The 17558-nt window shown below is 38.4% G+C and overlaps 1 protein-coding gene across 1 annotated transcript in view; it reads left to right on the top strand.

Moving 5' to 3' along the window:
• The first annotated feature begins 10989 nt into the window (after positions 1–10989).
• The window catches only part of spoplb (speckle type BTB/POZ protein like b), a 22402-nt gene continuing 15833 nt past the window's right edge, over positions 10990–17558 (top strand). Inside the window, exon 1 of the mRNA XM_017477733.3 lies at positions 10990–11208. The gene's annotated coding sequence lies outside the window, so the exon portion shown is untranslated. The remainder of the gene's footprint in view (positions 11209–17558) is intronic.

Here is a 17558-nt window from a genome sequence, read left to right as displayed (position 1 = left end):
TCTATTTGTTTTTAACCTAGAATTCTGTTGGTTGCTATCACATTAAAAGTTTTACAAAATATCTGACATGATTTATCTTGGTTTAATTTTATTTTAGCAAAACAAAAACAGTCCATTTTAACAGGGGTGTTTAGACTTTTTTATGCCCACTGTACTGTACATATTACATCATATATTACATATTACTGCCCTGTGCTATTCTATGCCTGTATAACTAAATGTTATCTTGTGTTTAGACCAGTTCAATTACAAGAGGGAAAACAGACTGCTTAATTGTTTTAATTGAAAAAGGCTGTTAACATCAACCGTGCTATCTGATCTAGGCTGACAAGGGCAGTGGTGGTTCAGTGGTTAAGGCTCTGGTTTACTGGTTGGATGGTTAAGAGTTCACTGCCAAACTGTTGACCTTGTATGCAAGGCCCTTAACCCTCCATTGCTCAATTGTATTTTCTTGCCATAATTAATGAGTATGATGATTTATGCCTTTTGATTCATGCTTTTTTATCTGTACCATTTTTCTGCAGTTTTCTCTGTAACAGGGTCATTAATGAAGTAGCACCACAGCACCACTGCGACTTATCCATAAGAGACAGCTACTCCAGGCAGGATTATCACTCAGCTTTTAACTCTCTGTTGTACCCAGCTCTTGGTTCTGCTGCATGCTCAACCCCATGCTCTGTCTAATAAGATTACATATGCACAGAGAGAGAGAGAGAGAGAGAGAGAGAGAGAGAGAGAGAGAGAGAGAGAGAGAGAGAGAGATGCATACCCCCATAGACAAACAGGAACACTTTCTTTCCCTTGGTCCTGCTTTCGCTCATACACCCACATACACCCAATACTCATCACTATGAAAAGCTTAAAAGACTACAAACGAGCACGAGTCTAGTCTAGGGATTAAAACTGAGTACTGGATGAGTATCACATTAGGTGACCCTAGAATAGATTAGATGATTGGAGAGACAAGGAAGAGATTAGAAATGAGTATACAAATATAGAAGATGCCACTGTATGTCTGCATTTTGTCTTTCTATATATTCCTTGCATAATTTGACATTAAAATCTGGAGGTTGTTCACTGCCAGCTCTCTTTCACTCTTTCAGTTTTCTCTCGCTCACACTCTTTCCCTCTCTTTCACACACAGGTTTTAAAACTCATTACCATTTCCCAGATTAGACTCCAGAACGCAAACAATAAAGTTAATTAAGACTGATAATTATAAGGCAGGGCGATGGGGGAAATCTGACACACCAACTGGAGCCACGCAGCTAAGCTGATGCTTTTTTTACTCTGACAGGCGCAAAAATGTTCCTCAGCCGAAGGTTTTAGAGGAAAAACTTGAATTTCCTTAGAGTTACAGCGGGGGAAATAATTATTGAATGTGCCAAAAATAAAAATTCAGTAAATATATTTCCTATAAGGCCATTCACATGAAATTTTCACCAGACATAAGTATTAACTCAAGAAATCTGGAAATATAAAGAATTCACAACATTAAAGTCCATAAATAAAGTTATGTGTAATAAAGTGGAATGACACAGTAAAAAAGTATTGAACACGCTAAGAAAAAGCAGTTCTCCAAGGCAGGGTAAGCCAAGGAACCAGCTGAAACCCGTAAGTAATTATACCTCCTATCTGTGCAAATTAATATCAGCTGGGTTTGTAAATTGATGGTCGATCAAGGTATCACACAAGAAACATCTCATGATGGGTAAAAGCAAAAAGCTCTCCCAAGACCTTCACAACCTTATTGCTGCAAAACATATTGATGGAATCCAATACAGTCGTATTACAAAACTTCTGAATCCTCGAGTAAGTACCATTGGAGCCATTATCTGCAAGTGGAAGCATCATCATTCCGTCATCACCCGGCCATGCACAGGAGCTCCTCACAAGATTTCTGACCCAAGAGCCAATGACCACTTGGAAAGAGCTCCAGAAACACTTGGAGGCAGCAGGTACCATCGTCACAGAGAAAACAATAGGCAATGCACTCCACTGCTCACGCTCACCCCACAAGACTCCATTACTAAAGAAATCCATTACTTAAGAACTCATTTCGACAAGCCTATGAAATATTGGGAGAGTGTAGTCTGGTCAGACGAGAGCAATTATACTACATACTACATACTACTCACCGTGTTTGGAGAAGAAATGGCACTGCACATCACCCTAAAAACACTATACCGACAGTGAAGTTTGGAGGTGGAAGCATCATGGTGTGGGGCTGTTTTTCATCACATGGTACTGGCAGACTTCATATAATTGAAGGAACGATGAATGGCGCTCTTTACCGGGAGATTCTTGAGAAGAATCTGCTGCCATCCACCAGGATGATGAAGATGAGATGTGGGTGGACCTTTCCAGCAGGACAACGATCCAAAGCATACAGTAAAGGAAACGTTTAGAAGAACGGACCAAAATCACACCTGAATACTGCGGCCCATTAATTTCTTCATACAGGAAGTGTCTTGAAGCTGTCGTTACAAACAAAGGTTTCTCCACTAAGTATTAAATACATTTCAGTTAGCGTGTTCAATACTTGTTTCCCGTGTCATTCCTCTTTATTACACATAACTTTATTTATGGACTTTAATGTTTGGATTTCTTTATATGTGTGGATTTCTTGAGTTAATAAAGTCTGGTGAAAATGTCATGTAAATAACCCCATTGGAAATATATTTACTGAAAAAAATGTTGACGTGTTCAGTACTTATTTTCCCCGCTGTATACAGTACGTGCAAATTGCAGAATGATTTTACTCTTATAAAATGAGTACATCTTCTGCAGCTGCTGGCCAGTAACCGATCTAACATGGATCATGGAGCACAAGCTTGGAACACACCCAGAATGGGACACTGCTCCATTTCAGGGCACCATCGCACATACATTCACACAGTCATTCACATCTAGGGGTCTAATCTAGAACCAGCCTAGCTACAGGCTATGTTTTTAGGATGTGGGAGGAAATCAGAGAACCTGTAGGAAACCTAATGCAGGTAATGGGGGAAAACCAGTGACCCTGGAACTGTCAGGTGGCATTGCAACCCATTGTGCCACCCATAAAATGAGCATGCGTTAAGTAGATTACAAGCATTGCTGCAAACGTTTCAGATTATCCTGCAAATATACATTAAGGAGTAAACCATGGATTAAGAAATCAGAAATTATGTAAAATAAATAAATATATATATATATATATATATATATATATATATATATATATATATATATATATATATATATATATATATTCAATTTCCATGTTACTGTTGTATTTACAGCATCACTGTAAAAATGAGATCGTACACTGACCTGTCAGTCTGAGTCTGGAGGAAGTTCTGTGCAGATAACTTTCCTATCTGACATTAAACTCCTATCCCTAATTGGGTTACTCAAAACCAGAGGGGAAAATGCAACCAAGAACTCTCTCTCTTTATCTCTTTCTCCCACAAGATAATCTCAGATAGCCCATACAATGCAAATATAACCAACAGAATGGTATACCAAACTTGCTTGCTAGAAAATAATAAAATAATATTGTGATTAAGTAAAATAGTTCCATAAATATGTACTTGTATGGGCTATCATTTTTTCAGTTAGTTTATAATCCTTAAGGTTTTGTCAAGGGAATGGAGAATTATGAAAGTACTGTTAATCGGCCTTCAATAAGAAATAATATATCAATTTTTAGGCCATTCAGCTCTACTTGGGTCACTCATTCAGTTCTGTCCTCTATTATATCTGTCTTTAGAAACCATTTATTAAATAAATAAAAAAAAGTAATGATCATAATCGCATAGTCTTCTTGATATGGAATTTTAAAAAAAATAAAAAAAATCCTGAACAAAGTTTAGCTCAAGCTATAATAGAATCTGACTTCACCAGTATAATAAAAAGGTACTTATATGGTTAAGTCCCAAGCTGTGTTTATTCAGGGTGTCCACATTTGGGGTGCTTAATTTTGCATTGTAACTTCCAACATGTAATGCAAGTTATAACCACCAATTACCAACATGCAAACATACCTCAACATGTTAGGTAACCCTATTGAAGTGGGTCTGCCCACATGGTTTGGGCACAGTGTGATAAAACTACGGACGGATTAAAGTACAATGCATGACCGTACAAATGTAATAGCAAAAAATAATAATAATAAAAATAAAAAAAAAACAGACTTTCTCTGCTATCTCACAAAACCACAAAAAAGTGCCCTCCAGAATTATTAGTACCCTTCATGTATCTGAGCAATAATAATAATATATAAAAAGAAAAACATATGCAATGAGTTATGTTTTAGGCTTAAACATATGGGGATTCTTTAAAGGCAAAATTTCAAACACAAAAACTTTTTTAAGTAGCCCATTTTTTTTCTTCTAAACATTGATTTTAAAACGAATACTTACAGTTGACACTTGGTGAAGCCAGCCCTGAAAAGAATAACAGCACTGAGCCTCTTCCTGTTATGTATAAACAAAGCTGGAGACAATAGAGCAATAAACTGTAATGTAAGACATCTAAGACAACGCTACAGGGAGACAGGAAGGACAGCTGATCGTCCTTGCAGTGGAAAATTACATGTAACCGTGTGTCCCCCCAGACGTGATGGAGAACTTGCAAATGCCTTGGTGGAAGAGTGGAGCAAAATCTCACAGCAAGAACTAACAAATCGGGTGCAGTCCATGAGGATGAGATGCTCTGTAGTACTTAAAGCAGCTGGAGGCCACCACATACTGACTGTTACTTTTAATATCGACCCCCCCCCTTTGTTCAAGGACTCATTATTCCATTTCTGTTCATCAGATGTCTTGTTCAGTTTATGTCTCAGTTATTTAATATTTTTATGATAATACATTTTATGTTTTATGTTAAAACATTTATACATGTTTCGAAATTTTCTGGAAATAAAAGCAGTTGAATGTTCTTTTTTTGCTGAGCATATATATAAACGCATGACAATGTCTTTGCAATTACTCAAAAAATTCTTTAAAGGGAACCCCGATTATGAAGACGTGTATGGCTTATTAGATTAATGCCACCATTGCTGTGTACGTCGCAGTGCATTCTGGTTAGTGACTTCAAATGGATATAAACATGTCTTCAGCATGCAGAGTACACAAAATGAAGACGGTCAGAGAGGTGAGGAGGCAAGAGAGGGGCAAAATCCATGGTAAATGGTCTGTACTTATATAGCGCTTTTATCCAAAGCACTTTACACTGTGTCTCATTCACCCATTCACACACACCAATGGTAGCAGAGCTGCCACGCAAGGCGCTAGCGATCTGGGGTTCAGTGTCTTGCCCAATGACACTTCGGCACATGGAGTCATGAGGGCCGAACCGAACCGCCAACCCTACGATCAGCGGACGACCCACTCTACCACCTGAGCCACAGACACCCCATGGTGTCTGTGCAGCAACTGCATGTCTATGCCAACAGAGAACGTTTGTTGTTCATGGTAAGAATATGGAATAAACTACCGTTTTATGATTAAACATATTCTAATATCAATCATTTTAGAGATTATCAGCTATTATCTCGCTGTCGTGTACTTTATCCTGTTAAAATTCCACTGGCCTGCCAGTGCACTGTCGCCATGTTATGAGCAAATCTATACTATCTACACAGCTTATCTACACCTGTGTGTAGGAAGGTACTCACATCTCTGTCAGACCACAGATATACAAACAAACACGCACACAACTCACCTATGAAGCCTCATATTAGTCCACTGATCCATAACATCCCAACAAAAACAGTCCAAATAATCCAATTATGTAAAAATATTTAGTCCACCTTTCAGAAGAGACCAAAACCATGCATGTACTCCAAATGATTCAAGAAGAGCTTTAATTTTACTTTGGGTATGCCTTGGCTAGGCGTTTTAAGCTCATTTTACAGGAGCTTTATGTTATGAGAATATACAGAAAAAAGCGCTAACAAGATGCTTACGGGTTTGATTATATTTACAGATGTCCCCTGTATTACAGCACACAAGAACTAGAAAACTACAGCCAAAAGCAGCACAGTTTGGTGTTCTTTTCCTGCTGCGGGGCTAGTAGCTAATTCTTTTGAGTGCTCAAGTGCAACCATTTTACATTGCCCATGTCATGTAATGGCAGCCTCCGTAGGCTAAAATATGTATTAAATATAAAGAATTTCCTATGCGCCAACATTTAAGTGATTCTTCTTCTCGGTGGTCAAAGACGATAGGCCGATCAGCTGAACAGTGGGTTGTGCCACCTAGTGTGCAGGTGTAAAATGCATTCTAGGTCAACGGAACAAAGCAGAACTTTGCCAAACATTTTTATAAAAATGGTATGTCTTAAGAATTTCTTTCCCCAACTTTAATCATGCACTGTGTTGATCAAAGATGTCTTCTAAGTAATGCCCTCCAGTTGTTTCTTCACTTCTCTCTCTGCTTCTGTTATCTATTCAACTAAATCTGCTCCAGACACCTTCCAGATGATGAGATCAGTCAGCTCTTTACATTGTGATTGATTCAGTGTTGGAATGATAATTGAAAACATCAGAGGATTTCTGTGCATGCCATTTTGGCCTGAAAATTGATAGAGTGGGGCAGCAAGTGTATTGTTGTTAGTATTGTTGTTTTGCTGTTGATGTCGTTGTAGCATGCACAGCTATAGCTAACACAGTAGTGCAAAAAGAGAAAGAACAATGAAATGCTATGTTGGAACACTGCTTCTATTGAGAGTGTTGCAGTAGTATTAGTTTGCAATGTGTTCATTTTGTTAAAACGTTGCATATTTCTCGTCACTAGCGGGTCTGCCTTCCGACGTTTTAGAACAGGTGTCAGAAATTGAAACCCGAGGCCATATTTTTAAAACATTTTAGTTATATTTCAAGCATATGCAAAGTTTTTGTTGGAGATCTCACTCAGAGGATTTAGTGATAGATTCAAAAGGAATCACAATGGTGGGGGGGGGATTGAAATGTCATTGCTTTTCATTAGTGACATTTGGACAACATGTGATACTGAAAAGCAAAACATTTATTGCATTGCTCTTTTGTTGCATGATCTCTTCGCTGAAAACCAGTCAGCAGGGGATTGTTTTTTTAACAATGAAATGCTGACGGCATGACAGAGGAATATCCGATCACATTTAAAGTGGGTAGTTCAATGGGTAACAGTTCCTGCACACTGATGGAAGTGAAATATAATGCAGCAGAATGAATTACATTTACTTCTGACACAAGTTCAACATTCATTTCTTAGAAAGCCAATGCCTGCTGATTGTTTTGTTTGGGGGGGGGGGGGGGGGGGGGGGGTATTTTCTTTTCATTAAAGAGATTACGTAATGTAAGAGCAAAGCAATGTAAGAGCAATTTTTATTGTGTCATGTTTTTGCATGTTATTAATGAAAAGCAATGCTGTTTGTGTATTGCATTTGACATGTTTTCACTGGTGTACAGGGCCAAACTCATGCACAGGTTAACCTGAGTTATAGTTAAGGCCCCAGGTGAAAGGGGGCCCTCAAATTAATTAAAAACAAGAATGAAAAAAAATTCATTTAAGCACTCTGAACCTGGTGCATCCAAGAATAATACTTTGTTGAAACGTGTGCTTTGATTTGCTTAGTTTTACATCTCTTTGTTGTATTGGTTTATGTTTTGATAATGGGAGGGTTATGAGCTCACACAAGTGCAGTCACTTGGGCATTTGATATTAGCTAGTTCACTGCCATGTCAGATAAAAGAAAATATTATAGTGGAGCACAAAAAAAGAAGAAGAAAAAACTTTGGAAAGGTGTTTTTTACTGACCTGAGGAGGGCGTGGTGGCTTAGTGGTTAGAATGTTCACCTCACACCTCCACGGTTGGGGGTTTGATTCCCACCCTGGCCCTGTGTGTGTGGAGTTTGCATGTTCTCCCTGTGCTGTGGGGGTTTCCTCTGGGTAAACCACTGTTTTTTCACCTCCCCAGTCCAAAGACATGCAAGGTAGGCTGATTGGCGTGTCCGTAGTGAATGAATGGGTGTGTGATTGTGCCCTGTGATGGACTGGCACCCTGTCCAGGGTGTACCCCACCTTGTGCCCCATGTTTCCTGGGATAGGCTCCAGGTTCCCCATGACCCTGAAAAGGATAAGTGGTATAGAAGATGGATGGATTTCATTTGGCTTTTGTTCAATGGACCACATCAGGGACACCCTTTTCCTAACATCCTACCACTGAGACAGATATATCGAACAATGTCATATGACCCCACTGAGATACATCCCGCTTAAAAAATTAGTTCTGAGCATGAAACCATGGACGTACAGTGGTGCTTGAAAGTTTGTGAACCTTTTAAAATGTTCTATATATCTGAATAAATATGACCCAAAACAACATAAGATTTTTACACAGGTCCTAAAAGTAGATCAAGTAGATCCCAATTAAACAAATGAGACAAAAAATATTATACTTGGTCATTTATTTATTGAGGAAAATGATCCAATTTTACATATCTGTGAGTGGCAAAAGTATGTGAATCTCTAGGATTAGCAGTTTAATTTGAAGGTAAAATTAAAAGATAGGTGTTTGCAATCAATGGGATGACAATCAGGTGTGAGTGAGCATGGTGTTTAATTTAAAGAACAGGGATTCATCAAAGTCTGATCACTCCTGTGAAACCACTTGTGTACTGAGCACCAGACACAGAATAGGTCGGCCAAGGAAAACAACAACAGCCGATGACAGAAACATTGTGAAAGCTTTGAAGAAAAACCCAAAAACAGCAGTTTGTGACTACCAACAACCAACACAGGGCAGGGTTTAAAGTATCACAGTCCACCGTTTGAAGAAGACTTCAAGAGCAGAAATATAGAGGCCATACCACAAGATGCAAACCACTCATCAGCAGTAACAATCAGAAGGCTGGATTGGAATTTGCAAAGAAATACAGAGATGAGCCTGATGTGATGGAAAGGCCAAAAGCCAAAAATGCATCCAATCTAACTTGGAGGAACTTCATCATGCAGCAAGACAATGATCCCAAACACATTACCATCCAAGAAATATTGCTAAGATAAGAATTATAATGTCACTACACGATGCTTTTGTTACCTCTAGGTTGGATTATTGTAATGCCTTACTGTTTGAATGTTCCAATAGGTGCACAAACAAGCTTTAGTTAGTCCATACCTACTTTGCACCATGCATAAAAAGGTGTAGGCTATTTGCTAGTACCTCGAATAGTGAAGTCTCCAGCACTTTCTCTTACAAAGCCCCACAGTTATGGAAAAGCCTTCCAATTAGTGTTCGGGACTCAGACACAGTCTCAGTGTTTAAGTCCAGGCTGAAAACATATTTGTTTAGATAGGCCTTTTGTGAATAGTTTTTCCTTAGGTAAAGGAACAGATTGGGAGGGATCATGGCATAGAGTGTTGTAGTGAACTGGGATGTTTGGATGCTGTCACCCACCGACCTCCGACCTCCCCATGTCACCTTCTGGCTCTCCCTTTTAGTTATGCTGTCATAGCAAGTCTTGCCAGAGTCCCTGCTTGCACTCTGCACACAATACACACAGTACGTTGTCCTTAACCATTACGTTACAATAAGTATACCTAATGATCTCTCTCTTTCTCTCTTTGTGTGTGTCTCTGTCACATGCTAATCCTAAGATATCAGTGATCCTGACTCCTTCTGCTTTTGGACCTGCCTATCCATCCTGATGCTATACTTCTGGTTGGAGTTCTCATCACTTGGAAATCACTCGCTGTTGCTGAGGATGACCTAACATGGACAGCCTTAAGGTGAATGAGATTACTGAGGATGGGACCACTTAACAAACCATGGAGATGGCTTTGAACTCCAACTGATATGAACGGTTTTGCTACGATGGCTTAGAACTACAAGTGCTACAATAGCTTTAGGGTTGCAATTGCCATGAACAGTTCTGAACTCAAGTCTCTTGGTTAAGAATTTTCTGACTACGCAATTGCACTTTTTGACCATGTAGTACCTGGTTATAGAAGGAAATTATTAATAACTGCACTATCCATTCTGAGGATGGGTTCCCTTTTGAGTCTGGTTCCTCTCAAGGTTTTTTCTTCATACCGTCTCGGGAAGGTTTTCCTTACCACTGTCGCCTCTGCTTAGCTCATTAGAGATAAATTTATGCATTTCAAATTTATATGCTGAATGTGTATATTTCTTTAAAGTTGCTTTGTGACATGGTGGTTAAGGCTCTGGGTTACTCATCGGAAGGTCAGGGGTTCAAGCCCTAGCACTGCCAAGCTGCCGCTGTTGGGCCCTTGAGCAAGGCCCTTAACCCTCTCTGCTCCAGGGGTGCTGTATCATGGCTGACCCCAGCTTCCTGACATGCTGGGGTATGCAAAGAAAAGAATTTCATTGTACATATGTGATCAATAAAGGCTTATTATAGGGTCAAAGGGAGGTGTGAATGCTTTTCAATCTGCACAGTGAAATGAAATGCAAAAAAAAAATAATAATAATTAAATTTAAAAAAAGCATGAATTACTTTTAAAGATGGTTTACATTTACTTCTGACACACATTCAGCTTTTATTGCTTAAAATAAAACTTGCTGATTGGTTTTGACTTAAGAAATCAAGCAAAAAAAAAAAAAAAACAGTGGGGTGAATGTTTTTCTTTTCAGTGTGACACGTTGGCATGCCCTAATGAAAATTGATCCTGTTTGTGTATTATATATTCACTTTTCTTTTCCACAGAATGGTTTTCTTTTAAGATTTGTATCTTCTTTTCAGTATCAAGTACTGAGTTTCATATTCAGCTGCTTGGGAGAAGAAAAAAGAAACAAAAACAAAAACTTCCCACACCCTCCCTCTGGTTCAGTTGTAAAAGGCACAACAAAAGCCAGCAAGACAAGAAAACTTGCCTTTCTTTCTTTCTTTAGAATAGCAATTCGTTGCAGGGAAAATCCTTTTGGATCATTTGGATGTAAGGAAATGCCCCAGCTGTGCAGAATAAAGTTTGAACATTACTGGTTTAGGTACTGATTGTGCGGGACGGACGGTTTCAGGAGGAAGTTCTGAGCTGCTGACACGCATGCGCAATGCGCTCCGGTAGAATCGCAGACGCCGCTATGTGCTCGCGCTGAGCTGTTTTGAAAGGCAGAAAAGCACTCCTTATCCCAGAAAAGGACCAAAAAGTCCCCCGTTTGCGCACGAATATATGTATAATTGTAAAAGAGTTAGCGTGACCAATTGTGAGGATTGACCGAGAGGTTTGTAAAACATTTTCATCTTAACGCCGCTCTCTTCGCTGACACAAAGACAGAAAGCATTCTCGGTTTCTTTATTTAAAGAAAAAAAGGGAAACAAAAGCGAGGCTATACCGCTTTCCTGCTTATTAAAAGGGAATGTTTTTTTAAAAATTGTTCGATGAGATTTTTTGTTGTTTTTTTTATTATTATTTCAAATAGAAATGATTGGTTCGCTTTTGTCTTCGGTTGAGTACTTGTTTTGGGCCGTGCATGAAATCTAGGCCAAGGTAGCTAGCTCGGCTGGCTAGGTTCTTTTCCTCGACTCTCTAACTCTGACTCATTATCCACACAGCAAACCTAAACACGGATTAACCTTATGAGTGTAACAACGACCTGTTATTATTCTATACAGTTCTTGTGTTTGTGTTTATTTATTTATTTTTTAAAGCTTTGTAAACTCACTCGGATGGAGCTAATTGAATTTAGCACCTTAGCTTGGAAGATAATTTGTCTGCCATTAGCGCCGCATAAAAGTTCAAACTTGCTGCTGCCAAACTAGTCTCGGTTAGTAAAACTGTCGCTAACTAGCACGTCGTTATCCAAGATTTTACCCCGTTTTAGCTCGCAGTGACTGGGGTTTTCTTTAGTTGTTGTTGTAATTTGTTTATTAATTTGCATTGGCACGACATGGATTAGAATTGGACAGAATCTGAGCAATATTTACCAGAAATATTTTCATGAACGACCGGTTTTTGTTTTTGTCTTGTTTTTCCCCCCTTGTTTGTTCAGAGTTTACCTAAGTCATAAATAAACTTTTGTTTTAGCTGTGAATTTGGTAATCTAGTTAATTTACCTTTACGTTCAGTTGTTGTCACCTCTTGAGGAAAGTTAGCTAAAGTATGCTGAGAAATCACCAGAAGTCGCCACAGACTAATTTGCATATGAATCTGTTCATCTTGGTCAGTGGCATATCAGTTATGGTACATGAAGGAGGAATGTTTTCCCTTCGAGTAGAACAGAAAAGAATAGACTTGCATTTGTCCTTAATTTATTTCTAATAGAAAGTATTAACCATCACCAAAAAAAATAAAAAGTTTAAATATAATACTTGGAGTGTGGGACAGACAGTGGTGATCAATGATTGGTTGTTGGGAGCAGTGGTGATTTGTTATAGGTCGGTGGAAATAATGGTAACATGTGATTGGTCATTGGGAATGGTGGTCATAATTGGTTGTTTGGAACAATGGTTATTGGTGATTGGGAACAGTGATTGGTTGTTGGGAACTGTGGCGAGCTGGAGAGCCTAATCCAGTTGAAGACACTCATTACCATCTGCTAAAAGTCAAGTTTGTTGTTGGGCTTTATTTTTTATTATTATTATTATTATTATTATTATTATTATTTTATTTTTTTTTAATGAAGGGGTCTTAAAAGTCCAAATCAAGTAACAAAGTCTCTTAAGTTGGCATGACTGGTTGTTTTGACTTTTTTTTTTGTTTGTTTTTCCAGTCTGTCTCAAATGTGTGTGTTTAGGATTTGCGGGTGATCGTTTTGCTGTTATCATGAAGTTATTTACATGTTTGAACAGCAAGAAAAGTGCCAGTCAGATGTCTGACGGTGTTTGGTTTGCAACTGTTATCTACATTTTGAGGTATTTGTGGATGTTTGCAACTTGCTTGCATAAGAACGTGGGTGCAGAGCACTTGATTCAGTGGTGCATTACAGCCATCTTGTCTGTATCACTTGTTTTATAAGTACAGATATTTGAAAGTATTGTGGAAAAGTAATTGTTTGGAGGCTTCCGGAAAACTTACAGCTGTGTTTCAGGCAACTTCCAGTTCTGCCTAAGATTATTAGTCAAATGAATCACCAGTGTCGAGTGTTCCGGGATTGCTTTCTCTCACCTTTACGTGTCAAGAATAGAGCTTTCAGTGCTTTGGAACAAATAAATAAAAAATACTGACATGATTCACAACATCTCCAGTTCAGTCAAATGTGTGTAGTGTGGTTACGTTTGATGTGTCTTCATTACTTAAATGTCTGTCTACGTCTTGACATATTTTAAAATGGTAATTGATTGAGATTTTTCTAATACTTACTGTAAGCCTAAGACACTTCAGAAGATCTAGTTTTGTGTTTACATTACAGGCTTCACTTTCGCATATTGTTGGCAGTGGCCTTTCTCAGAATTCCACTCGTCTGCCAAGTGTTGTGGTCTGCAAATCCTCATCGTGGTGCCTAGTCTAATTAATTTCAGCACACCAAATGCCTGAGTTTCAGGGTTTCAGAGCGGTCACACCTTTTAAATGTATTAGACACAAAAGGGATTTGATTTTTGCTGGGAGAAAAAATTACGAGCTGGTATAATATGACAGTAATTTGGTTGCATTTTACATTGTAAATGATTCGTAGTGTAATTATTACCGTCCTTACTGGCTGTTGGTCCTTATTTCTAAGCATGGTGGTGGTTTTGATGTTGGTGACTTGCAGCAAATCGAAGCATTTTGTTTTCTTAAATACTGCAAATTACTGATCCGAACAAACTCGGATGCTTCCTTCCTTCTATCATATACGGTCATCGTTGCAGTTACATTAAATCCGACTGATGTGGTAGTCTCCCAAAACTAATGAGAAAGATGTGCTTGAAGGCTTCGTGAATGGTACTAATCAGTGATGTGAACAAAATGACTATCAGTCCCTCCGGGATTTTGCGATAGCGGAAATTAACGCAAAATCAAGCAAATGACACAATATTCGCAAGAGCTTGCGATATTTTTTTTTTTTTTTTTTTTTTAATTGATGCGGATTTGGGCCAAGACGCGCCATGTGACATCACAACGTGCATTCAGACAAAACCCTCTACAGTTCATGTGTCGAACATGTACAGCTAAAAAAGGTCTCATTTACCAACAAGCATCACTGCGAAAGACCAAGCAAACGTGAAACAATTTTGCACGATTGTGGTTTTGCCAATTCATGTAGTTTTCCACAAAAAACTCGCAAATTTTGAAAAAGGCTGCAGCAAAATCGAGCCACAATCACAAAAAATCCCTCTGGAAAGCCCTATATATAGCAAAAAAATTTACCATATATAACTGATGTTTAATCGATGAAGTTACAGAAGTTTATAACTTTGAGTAATATCTTCTGCTACTTGGGATTTAAACAGTTAACCTGGCTGTACAGTGTTGTCACAGAGAAAAACATCACTTTGTAAAATTTTTTTTTTTTGGTCATGAATTCAGATCATTGGTCTTAAAAGCATTTTTTTTTTTTTTTTTTTTTTTGCTACAAATTGAATAGAATACAAGAATCCACCAAAGTAACTGCATAGCTTCTTGCAAGTTTTTGTTAAACTGAAGAGGGTGCTAATCCAATAGACTGGGTGTAAACCACCCAAAAACCAAAAGAAGGAACACGAGAGCTTGTGTTGTTAATGCTGCGACACATTGTATTCGGAGATTGGACAGTCCATTTTCCCAATTTCCGATCTAAATGTGTTCCAGCGCGTCTAGAGCTGAGCTATGTTTTGTATGGCTAGTCTCTGAACATGACCAACGTATAAAGAAGATATCCATAAATGATTTCTACGCGATTAGCAAAGAGAGGCGGCCCGTAAGGTAGGTCAACTGTCTTGTTTATCTTTCTTCATGGTCATATGTTAGTAGCTGAAATCAGTAGAATTAAGTTACAAATCTAAAATTACAAACACGTTTCACAACACATCAAATATAAAGTAGAAAATGATGCAAATGGGAAGTCTTTTTATCATTGGCTGTGAGTCGCCATGTTGTTGTGACGTCAGGAGCGTTTATGTCCTGACTGGGAATGCCTAGTTGAATGTCTGTCCTGGTGCATGTTTCCATGTTGGAGGTCGTCGTTGTTTCCCCTGTGAGGTCAGAGTACAGTGGGTTGCAGCAGAAATGCAGTTTGCCCTCGAGCCTTCATTACTAAGCCTGTTTTTTTTCTTTTTTTTTTCTTTTTTCTGTAGCAGTCAGCCAGCTGTAATTACAAAACCGTTCGCCTACAAACATGGCATGACACAATGGGACAGTGAACAATGGGTATATTTTGGTTGATTTTGTTTCCACATGTTGCTGTAAAATGAGTATCGTAGTGTAGAAACAGTTTGCTATGCTGCTGTCAGGACTTTTTTTCATAGATTGTGATTTTAAATAAAGTTCACAGGGATTAGAAAGTGTGGTTTTGGGATTTCAGTGGGTTTCTGTGGAATTTACACCTTCACGACGCATCCAGTGTGAATTGGCCTTTTAGAACGCGAATGCTACTACAGTGCCAACAATAGGAGGGCAGCGTAGGATTCGTTTAAACTATTGCGACAAATACACACGTGACGTGTCTCTTTTACCCGGCCATGTACGACTCAAACTATTACCTTTTTAAAATGTGTTTTCTCGTAACATGACCGTTATCGTCTCGTATCACTATTACCCAGAGGGCTTTGTTTATACAAGCCCATTTTCTGCACAAGCCCAGATCACGCTGATTGATGACACAAGCAGAACGTGGTCGTTTTCTTTTATCATAGATCTATCATAAGAGGAGCGTCACTGTATGGAGGACACAGTCTGTTATAGAATAAAAGCTTTTATTGGTCATCTCGTGTAGTGAGACACGTCATTTTTAAAAGACTAATTACACAGCCCGTACGTTTACATGGACAACAATAATCCGATATTAACCCGATTAAGAAACTAGCATGTAAACAGCAATTATTGATGACCTTAATCCGATTGAAGTCATACTTGAAGTAAACACAAATCGAATGAAGACGTGGTGTATTCCTGTTTTAGTTGCATTACAGACACGTACACACCTTTTAATCACACTATTAACGTCGTGTGGGAGTTTTCACCGCATTGTGCGACAGGACACGTTCATACACGGCAGCACTCAACCGTTTGACGGTAAACGAGAGCACGGCTGCGTCCCAAACCGTGTACTTAACTACTATATAGTAGGTGAAATACATGTAATTCAGCTACTATATAGTAGGTAAGTACGTGCTTTCGGATGCCGCCCACGGCTTCAAGCAGTCGTCTGTTTGCACGTACAGCACGACAAATTATTAACTGCACTTGAAGCTTTCGTAAAATTAAAAATGAAACCGCCAAAACTGTATATGGTTGCATAACGAAGACCAACTGTATGTCGATACGTGAAATTCTGGAGGGAACGTCGGACAGCGTGGCGTGGGGACGTGATGACGTGTGACGATAATCGCTCTATGTTCTATAACACACAAAACAGGAACATGAATATTATAAAAGCGACTCATAAACACCTTAATCAGAATATTGTCTTATTCAGAATAAGGGCAATAATTAGATTACCGCTGTCCGTGTAAACGTAGTCAGAGTTCAACTGGACCAAGTATGAATGGTGCTTCCGCCACTGCAATTAATCAGAAGTGATCTCTTTTAACCTCACCATTCCGTTCATTTATTTATTTATTTTATAAAACAATTTGTGCTTGCATGCAGTCCTCTGTTCAAGCATATTTGCTGTTCTAGCATATTGGAGGTTTTCAGATCTGTTGATACACAATCTAATATTAGCTAAAGGGAACCTGAATATAGAAATAACACTTCCTCTAAATGAATATCAGTCTTTCACATCACTGTAGCTGTTTCCCCTCACATTGCTTCTTTGGGGAATGCTAAGTTTTTGAACATTGCCTCAACCAATTAAAAGGTTTGTATATATATATATATATATATATATATATATATATATATATATATATATATATATATATATATATATATATATATATATATATATATATAAATTTTTTATTTTTTATTTTTTATTTTTTTTTTTTTTTTTTTTTTTTTATTATTATTATTATTTTTTTAATCATGCTGATGTTCTCCACGAATTATCCAAAGCGTCTCGTTCATCGCAGTAACACCAGCAGGTCTGGTGCTATGATGCTTTTACTGTGGAATGCTGTTTGCTTTCCACCAGACATAATAACTCGTGGCATCCAGAAAATCTGCTTTAGACTCATCTGACCACAGAACATTCTCCCGCATGGCTTGGGTATCATCCAGATTCATCTTAGCTAAAACGACAAGCATCTATTATATTCTTGGTAGTGGTGGTTTTTATTTATTTTTATTAGCATTTCTTGAAGCTTGCCCATGAAACTCATTGTTGCCAAATTTATTTCTGGTTGTGGAATCCTGAACACTAAAACCTAGCAGAGGCAAGAAAAGCCAAGCATTCTTTGGATGTTTTCTTAGGATGCTTTGTAATTTTCCTGGATAATTGAGCTGTACCCTTCGAGACATTTTGGCAGGCTGGAGGATTCATTACTGTTCCAAGTGTTCTCCATTTGGCTCTTA

Source organism: Ictalurus punctatus, chromosome 10, assembly GCF_001660625.3.
Source record: "Ictalurus punctatus breed USDA103 chromosome 10, Coco_2.0, whole genome shotgun sequence".
Classification (NCBI taxonomy): Eukaryota; Metazoa; Chordata; class Actinopteri; order Siluriformes; family Ictaluridae; genus Ictalurus; species Ictalurus punctatus.
This window is presented reverse-complemented; position numbering and strand designations above follow the sequence as displayed.